We start from the raw sequence: 10,000 nt of genomic DNA on the forward strand, positions 1-10,000 counted from the left end.
ACATTACACACACACAAATACATTAGGTTATTTCAATGCATTAAGACATTCGAATTCTATATCATACCTATAAACATGAGGGCAAGCATGATTCACCTCAATATTTTTTTCTTAATCTGATGGTAAACATCCTCATCTGATTTCACTGTACCCCTTGAGCAGGAAATCACTATTAACCTTCAGGATATCAGTTACGAATATTTACCGTTCGAAAAAAAAAATACAATGATGTGTGAAAATATAAAAAAATAATGTGTGTGTGTGAGTGTATTTATGTGTATGTGTGTGTGTATGTAGGAGCATACGAATTCCTTATGAGGGAAGAGACAAAGACTGCATACTATGACGCATGCGCATTCCTTACTCTATATTCCTTATCTTCATTGCAGTCACTGCCTTTCTTTTTTCTTTTCTTCCGCATGTATTCCCTTCCTCCCCGCCCCCCCCCCCTGCCTCCTTTTCAGCCCCATTTGGAATCCTTTATTCCGCAGGACTCCCGGACACAGCCTCTTTGTTTTCCTTATCATTGTCATTTACGATCACTCTCCATTTCTTTTGCGGATCCGAGTTTCTCCTCCTTTTCCCGTTTTCTATACTTTTTTATATCGTTTTCTTTGCGTCCGATGCTTCCGGATGCTCTCACGCGCGTCAAAAGCTCTCAGCACGTCTTCTTTATTTTTATTATCCAAGGAATAAATTGTGCCAATTTTCCTTCGTGTTTGATCCCTAAGCAAATCTTTTCCTTCTCTCTCTCTCTCTCTCTCTCTCTCTCTCTCTTCGTATCAAAGGTTCTCATAACTCTTCATTTTATTATTCAGTAAGTAAATTGTACCAATTTTCACTCACGTCTGGCCCCAGAGCAAATCTTTTCCTTCTCTCTCTCTCTCTCTTCGTACTGTAAGTTCTCGTATCTCTTCATTTTGTGCCAGAGCGATTCTCTCTCTCTTCGTATCAAAAGTTCTCATATCTCTTCATTTTACAATTCAACAAACAAATTATACCAATTTCAATCCACGTTTTGCCCCAGAGCAAATTTTTTTCTTCTCTCTCTCTCTCTCTCTCTCTCTCTCTCTCTCTCTTCATTTTGTCCAGAGTCTTCTCTCTCTTCGTATCAAAAGTTCTCATAATTCTTTATTTTATCAATGAACAAACAAATTATGCAAATTTTCACTCACGTTTTGCCGCTGAGCGATTTTTCCTCTCTCTCTCTCTCTCTCTCTCTCTCTCTCTCTCTCTCTCTCTCTCTCTCTCTCTCTTCATACCAAAAGTTCTCACATATCTTCATCTTATTATTCAGCCAACAAATTGCACAAATTTTCATTCATGTTTTGCCCCAGAGCAATTTTTCTCTCTCTCTCTCTCTCTCTCTCTCTCTCTCTCTCTCTCTCTCTCTCTCTTCATACCAAAAGTTCTCATATCTCTTTTATTTTCAGCCAACAAATTGCACCATTTTCATTCATGTTTTGCTCTCTCTCTCTCTCTCTCTCTCTCTCTCTCTCTCTCTCTCTCCTCTCTCCGTACCAAAAGTTCGCATATCTCTTCATTTTACCCCAGAGCGATTCTCTCTCTCTCGTGATTACTATGCAGACAAAATTTTTAATTGTCCGTCCTTCACAATTTAGTGTCCTGCCTTGGATAACATGTTTTGCTTCTCCTGAGGAAGTGACGTAATTCGTTCGGCAAAAACTAATTCTCGTTCTGGCGTTTCGCTTCTCTTTCTTCTGTTGGTCTTATTTCACTTTTATCACTGATGTTACTTATGAATTTAAAAATTCTTTCCTCTTTCCTGCTAACTGATTTGCAGCCTTACAATTATGTTCCGACATTTGACTCCATTATCAGTACAAATCACCCCTCTCAGCTACTGTAAATAATTTGTACCTCCGTCTTTCAGTCACCACTATCAACTACTATAAATAATTTGTACTCACCACTATCAACTGTCCTTCTTTCACTCACCACTATCAATTACTGTAAATAATTTGTACCTTCGTCTTTCACTCACCACTATCAACTACTGTAAATAATTTGTACCTCCGTCTTTCACTCACCACTATCAACTACTGTAAATAATTTGTACCTTCGTCTTTCACTCACCACTATCAGCTACTGTAAATAATTTGTACCTCCGTCTTTCAGTCACCACTATCAACTACTATAAATAATTTGTACCTCCGTCTTTCACTCACCACTATCAACTACTGTAAATAATTTGTACCTTCGTCTTTCATTCACCACTATCAGCTACTGTAAATAATTTGTACCTCCGTCTTTCAATCACCACTATCAACTACTATAAATAATTTGTACACCACCACTATCAACTACTGTAAATAATTTGTACCTTCGCCTTTCACTTATCAACTACTGTAAATAATTTGTACCTCTATCTTTCACTCACCACTATCAACTGCTATAAATAATTTCTACCTCCGTCTTTCACTCACCACTATCAACTACTATAAATAATTTGTACCTCCGTCTTTCAACCACCACTATCAACTACTATAAATAATTTGTACCTCCGTCTTTCAATCACCACTACCAACTACTATAAATACTTAACCTTTTCCAGACTTCGATTTTCTTGCGGTAAGTAATTACCATAATTACGGCTAAAATAAGCCTCCAATTTTATTACAGGCTATTTTTCACACGAATCTGACACTGTTGGGGATTAGTTCTGTAGATCTGTACAGCCAATGGGGCACTGGTGGTCCAATTTTACGATTAGTTAACTTCGTCCATTTCATGAGCAGTTAACAATTTCATGATTAGTTACCTCAGCCAATTTTCTGATGAGCTAACTTTATCGTTTTCGGGAATAATTAACAGCTGCTATTTTATGACTGGTAAAAAATGTAGTGTAATTATCCAAAGTGGCTGATCCTTATATACTGTTTGGTTTTGTTCATATACGGAAGACATATTCTTAAAAATGTTTAGTTAGTTACTAAGAACAACTCATGAAAGTAAAAAGAAAATTTAGTTAGTTATTAAGAATAACTAGTGAGCGTACAACAAAGACTATGATATATTAGTCATTCATTCCGCTAAGATATGAAAATACAACAATTACAAAAAAATTTTAAGCGATAAATTTGGAGAACAATGAAATAAAAAAGAATTGACTAGGCTGAATAATTTTTCAGCCATTTTAACAAGTGATTAAAGAATTCAGTTTATGGAAGAACTGAATTGCAATAAGGGGATGAAACTTAGTTAAAACAAGAGTTATCGTAAAGAGTTACCACATTTTGACCATATAAATTTCGTTAAATTGAAGAAATAACCGCTAACTTGGTCTTTTATCCAACTGCCTTTGCATCTACCCAACGCCAAACCAAAGTCCTTCAAAAAGAAGGCATCGTGCTTACCCCATATAAAGAAAATGGGAAAAAGCACGTTAAAAGAAGAAGAAGAAGAAGAAGAAGAAGAAGAAGAAGAAGAAGAGAGAGAGAGAGAGAGAGAGAGAGAGAGAGAGAGAGAGAGAGAGAGAGAGAGAGAGAGAGAAAGAGTCTTGCAAGGAGAAAATTTGCATGGATACTTTGGAATTTATTTTTTGTGTCCTTGAGTGGTTATTACAATACGCCCCAGTGACGTCTGAAATGCCACGAAAACCAGAGTGGTAGCTTCAGAAATCACCCCCCCCCAGCCCCCAACAATTTTTCGTAGTGTACAGGCCTAAGATCTTACAAAAAGTTCCCTTTTAAACGATTGAAATCAATCGTGAGCAAACACTGAAATGTTTTAATGTTTTCTTCTGGTGGACGCTCTCCCTTTTCTGTGGCAAGATCTCCCCTCCCTCTTCCCCACCCCTCCCCCCTACCCTGGGGACCCTTGTCTGAATGTCGATCTAGTCTTCTCCCCCCCTGATCTTATACCATTATGCAACAATGCCGTCTTTCCCAAGAAAGGCCCTTGGGCCAACAAAAGAAAGAAAGGGCCGGGGGCAATGAAGTAGAAAACATGCGCTTAAAGGGAACCAGGGGAGTACCGGAAACGTCTTAGAGCGTCCATGTGAAAACGTCCCCGGATATTTTACGATCGTTCAGGATAGTCCCGCTGGAATGAATGTTTCCTGTTTTCTCTTCCCGTCATGTCGCGAGGTTTCTTGTGTTCCAGTTCGGTTAATCAAAACCAAAACCGTTTTTTTTTTAGAATATGTTATGTTTATTCGTTTGAAATCTTCCGCCATAACTGGTGACCTTTATAGATTCGTCCCAGTAGAATACAGCAGTTTTTACATCGCCGTAATTTTTGGAACGACTTTTGCAGTGGGTTATATAGAAACTATTTATATCTTAAAAAATAATTTTAATCTCCCTCCTATTTCAATCATTTCCAAAGTACCTACAGCTACGGTACAGAGATTGAAGTTATTTAAAGCAGACGAGGATTATTTTAACATTCATCTATAAAATACATACATACATACATACATACATACAAACATACTTATATAAACATGTGTGTATATATTTGTAGTTATGGCCCTAGCGGGAGTTGAATGGCTAATTTGTTATGGAGCAATGCATATTTTGCATAGGTTACAGCTTCCATAATGCCGTGAATCCGTCTCCTTATACTGCGGAATACGAACATAACAGCTTTTTGAAACAGTTGTTTTTGCATAGGTCACAGCTTCCATCATGTGTTAAATCAGTCTCCTTACATTGCGGAACACAAATATAACAACTTTTTGAAACAGATATTGTTTCGAATCTGCCTTTTTCCAAATATCCACATCAAAGCGTTGAATTATTCTCCATTTCAAAAGAATTAAACGCCAGAAAACTGTTTGTACCTATGCAAAAGATGCGGATTGCAGAAACGTGTGAACAATTTCATAAGGGAAGATATCACAGCCCACAGTTCTTTCTGATCAGGTACAAGTGAGTTTGCCGTTATAGCGAAAACCATTCCTCTCCTGTCTGTGGCTGTTAATGGTCTGTTTTGTCTGCTAATAAAACATGACCACCACAGACAATTACCCCTGTTCAAAATAATAATAATAATAATAATAATAATAATAATAATAATAATAATAATAATAATAATAATAATAACTGGTAAAGAAACAGCGCACATAGTGAGAAATACCAACCAGTCGAATAGGATGACTGTGATATAATAATAATAATGATAATAATAATAATAATAATATATTCTGTTGAACAGCACCATCGGTGGAATTAATTCTGTACAAGGTCTATTCGATTCTTCTTACTGTTCTCTCTTCACCAAGGCTGATATTTGCTAAAAGCTGGCCGATGTACATAATCTGGATGTACGTCCAGGTTATGTACATCGCCCAGCTCTTAGCAGATGCCAGCCTTGAGGAAAAGAGAACAGAAAGAACTCAAAAGGCCTTGTATAAAATCAATTCCATTGATGCTGCCACTCTTTTCAACAGAACATGTTTAAAAGAGGGTCCACAGCTCCTCAAATAATAATAATAATAATAATAATAATAATAATAATAATAATAATAATAATAATAATAATAATAATAATTAACACTGTAAATTACATTTCAGATTAAGTAGCATGCAGAGCGGAGACTAGGAACATCTGAAAATAATAATAATGATAAAAAAAAGTCGATATCTCAAGTATTTCCCACTGTCTTTTGCAGAGTGTACTCCCTGATCATCATTATTATCATTATCATCATCATCATCATCATCATCATCATCAAGGATAAAAGCCAAGGTGGCAACTGCGAAATATGAAAAAAATATGAATATCACCTGTATCCGTTGCAGAGTGTACCTTTCTGATCATTATTATTATCATTATCATCATCATCATCATCATCATCATCATCATCAAGGATAAAAGCCAAGGTGGCAACTGCGAAATATGAAAAAAATATGAATATCACCTGTATCCGATGAGACATTTCACGATTCCAATCAGACAGTAAAGATTAACATTTACAGAAAAAGGGCAACTGTACATTTTTCATTTCCCGTAATCGCTTCTGACATTTCTGATGAAAACTCGACACCTGATATTTGACAAGCAAAGTCGAAGGTTGAGGCAGGAACGCTTTGTCAAAATCGACTATAGATTACAATTGCCGAGTAATTAATTCCGTTTCATTCCGATTGACATTAATTACGTCTTTTTAAAACCAGGTCATTTATACTAGCTTGCATAGCAGAATATGACAGGCTGGCCATAGCTTGTCAAAGAGTTATTAATTAAAATGATTTCAAGCGTGTTGATTTCTAAATTGAAAAATGAATGTAGAAATTATTAGCAACGTTCTTCAAATCATTCGCTTAAAAATGAATGAAGATTCAAATGAGTTTCATGAGGAGGACGCATGTAGCAGATAAGATTGTTTGGAAAGCTCAAAAAGTGCCGTATGCTTCTGAACAGCGAGTCGAAACTTTTTCACAGCAAAAATGACGAAATCATATTCATCATAAAGTGCAAGAAAAAATTTTTTCACAGCAAAACTTACGAAATCAAAGGCATCATTATCACTGAAAAAATTAGTGAATCAATAGGTAGACCTATTCTTTTCGTATTTAGGCAATTTATTAATGTTGGATCACCTTGACACCTTAACCTGATTTCCAGTTTTCTGTAAAAGGAAACTACTGTGATGGCTTTGTATGTCCGTTCGCACTTTTTCTGTCCGCCCTCAGATCTTAAAAACTACTGAGGCTAGAGGGCTGCAAATTGGTGCGTTCATCATCCACCCTCCAATCATCAAACATACCAAATTGCAGTTCTCTAGCCTCAGTAGTTTTTATTGTATTTAAGGTTAAAGTTAGCCATAATCGTACTTCTGGCAACGATATAGGCTAGGCCACCACCGGGCCATGGTTTAAGTTTCATGGGCGACACACTGAGAAAAACGGCTTAGCAAGGACGAATGACCTAAATCACTCATGTTTATGTAAAAAGACATCAATAAGTTAGTCAACTACCCCTGTACATGACATCTACCACTATAATTTAAGAATCTGTATTATCATTAGGTATTTCTACCAACAAGAGGATTTGTACATAACTGCGTTATGTACAAATCCTCTAAACTACCTGTCCATACGCGAACAACATCCAGCATACATCAGTACATAATGTATGTACTGTATTATCTGGTGCATAAGATATTTTCTATCGCAATTACATTTTATTTATATTTATAGGAACTTTTGTATATTTTTTTAGGACAGTGATAAAACATTGCATGCACTAAATACCAATGTAAGTTCTACTACTTTACATCATTGAAAAAAAATGCTGCAGTACACAACATTTAGATGACCGAAGGTTCGTAGTTCAGAAACTGAAAATTAATAACCACCATATCGTCTTCAATAACTGGAATTGGAATATAAAATTTTGGCCAGAGGATAATCGCTGGGATCTATGAGGTCATTCAGCGTTGAAAGGGAAATTGAGAGTCAAGAAGGTATTAAAGGCGTAACAGGAGGAAGACCTCGAAGTTGGACTACGAAACAATTGTTAGGAGAGGGTCGAAAGTAGGTTGGAAGAAAGAGAATAATGAACGGAGGTACAGTATAAGGAATGAAAGGGGTTGCAAAGGAACCTTCAGTAATGCCTACAGTGCACCGCGTGAGGTGCATTGACGGTGCTACCCCCTTACGGGTCGTCTTCAATTATAAATTATGATTAAGACACTATTTTCACTCCATGCTATTCTGAATAAGATTCAACCATTTTCACTCCATGCTATTCTGAATAAGATTCAACCATTTTCACTCCATGCTATTCTGAATAAGATTCAACCATTTTCACTCCATGCTATTCTGAATAAGATTCAACCATCGGCAAACTACCCCGCAAGTCTAATTGCAATCTGTCCAGATGTTTAGCAACGGAATGATGACAAATACGACCACGCCATCGTCAAACCGGAACGAGGACTGAGGTGCTGTTCCCACCAGCTGACTTTACAGGACTGTGACCTCATAACTGTTTCCCTCGAGTTGGTTTATGAAGGGGAGGAAATCTGGCCCTGCCTTTCCCTCCCCACTCCCCCGCCCTCCTTTGAAGGATCTGGGGATGATGACCAAAAGCATCCCTTGCAGATGCAAGATGAAGCCGCTTTCTGTCTTTGAAACGACCCCGGGTTCAAGAACCTGAGGTTTTCTGTGGACAGTTTCTCTCGGGGTTCGAAAGGGATGAAATTTTTCGACTAATTTCAGGAAATGACAGTTTCCTCTTTTTCTTTAGCAAGTTTAAAGGTCCCTTTGAACGCATATATATCTGTATACCTATAATTATTTATTATTTGATACTGATGTGTATAATTACATGTAATATTTCGTAATTCCTTGCGTAACTACACAAATAGTGTGGTGGTTTTGCAAACTACAATCTACGCGGATCTTCTACGTCACAAAACGGTTTCGTTAGAAAAGTTATAATTCAAGGATCATTTAACGAGAAACTAGAACCGAAACATCGAATGTGTTAATTAAGTGTAAAATCCAGACCACGAGGAGACGAAAGTTTGGCATAATGAATGATAAAACATAGGTAATGAAGAATGAATATATATATATATATATATATATATATATATATATATATATATATATATATATATATATATATATATATATATAGTTATGTATGTATGTGTATATATATATATATATATATATATATATATATATATATATATATATATATATATATATATGTATATAGAGAGATAAAACGACCGAGATGTGTGATAACGGTATCTCTCCAAAATACCAGTTAAATGGTATCCATGAATCACAATGACTACAAAACAGAAACTTAAAATGATGAAAACAAATGAAGCGAGCGGTCAGTTGCTTTATCAAATAAACAAATAATGAAACAAATCAACGAAACAAATAACGCAAATGATGGAAGATCATACTCGGGATAAATAGAGATATAGAGTAGACGTTAGTATAAAGACACAAAAAAAAAAAAAAATCATCCTGGAAACCATTCTGGAATGAAGAAAACCAAATTAGGGAGGAAATTGTGTAAGCATATAATCCCTAATTGTATTCTCCACGGCGCCACTGAATTATGCAAATACAGTAATTAATGTCCAAGGAGAATAAAAAAAAAAAAAAGACGTGTACGGTACTTCCAGGATTCCAGGAAGGGAAGGAAAGGGAAGGAGGCGCTGGCATCTAACCGCGTCTAAAACTCTGCCCAAATTCAATTTTCATTAGCCCTTCTCCCTCCCCTGGGTCGCCTGGCTGGCGCGAGAATTCAGTCTCCCAGTTAATTCGTACATGATCTTGCAAAGTTGGCCATAGCTGGATAAGAGTTGCGATATTACCCAGTTCCAGGAAGGTTTTTTAACATTCGTTTTGCTTTACATATATTTTGAGTTGGGTTCTGTTTTGGGTGTTCAAGAGTAAACAGTATTTACCATAGAGAATGTTCGGAACACTTGGTAATGTTGTACCTTAACGCTAAACTTTCCACCATGTAAATAATATTATTTTCCCATAAAATTACGAGATATATGGCATATATATATATATATATATATATATATATATATATATATATATATATATATATATATATATATATATATATATATATATATATATATATATATATATATATATATATATATATATATATATATATATATATATATATATATATATATATATATATATATATATATATATATATATATATATATATATAAATATATACACACAAGAGATATACACACACACACATATATATATATATATATATATATATATATATATATATATACACATATTTACACACATACATACATATATACATACATACACACACATACTGTATATACATGCATACATACATACATACATTCTATGAATGTATGTATATATGTAAGTTTCTACGCTTCATATTCATGTTAGTGTCCCCTTATTGCCCACAAGAGCGACTGGAAAGATGTCTGTAAATCTGGAAGAAGATTTACACCTTTTGCATGATGCATAATGTCTATGACCTT

Source organism: Macrobrachium rosenbergii, chromosome 18, assembly GCF_040412425.1.
Source record: "Macrobrachium rosenbergii isolate ZJJX-2024 chromosome 18, ASM4041242v1, whole genome shotgun sequence".
Classification (NCBI taxonomy): domain Eukaryota; kingdom Metazoa; phylum Arthropoda; class Malacostraca; order Decapoda; family Palaemonidae; genus Macrobrachium; species Macrobrachium rosenbergii.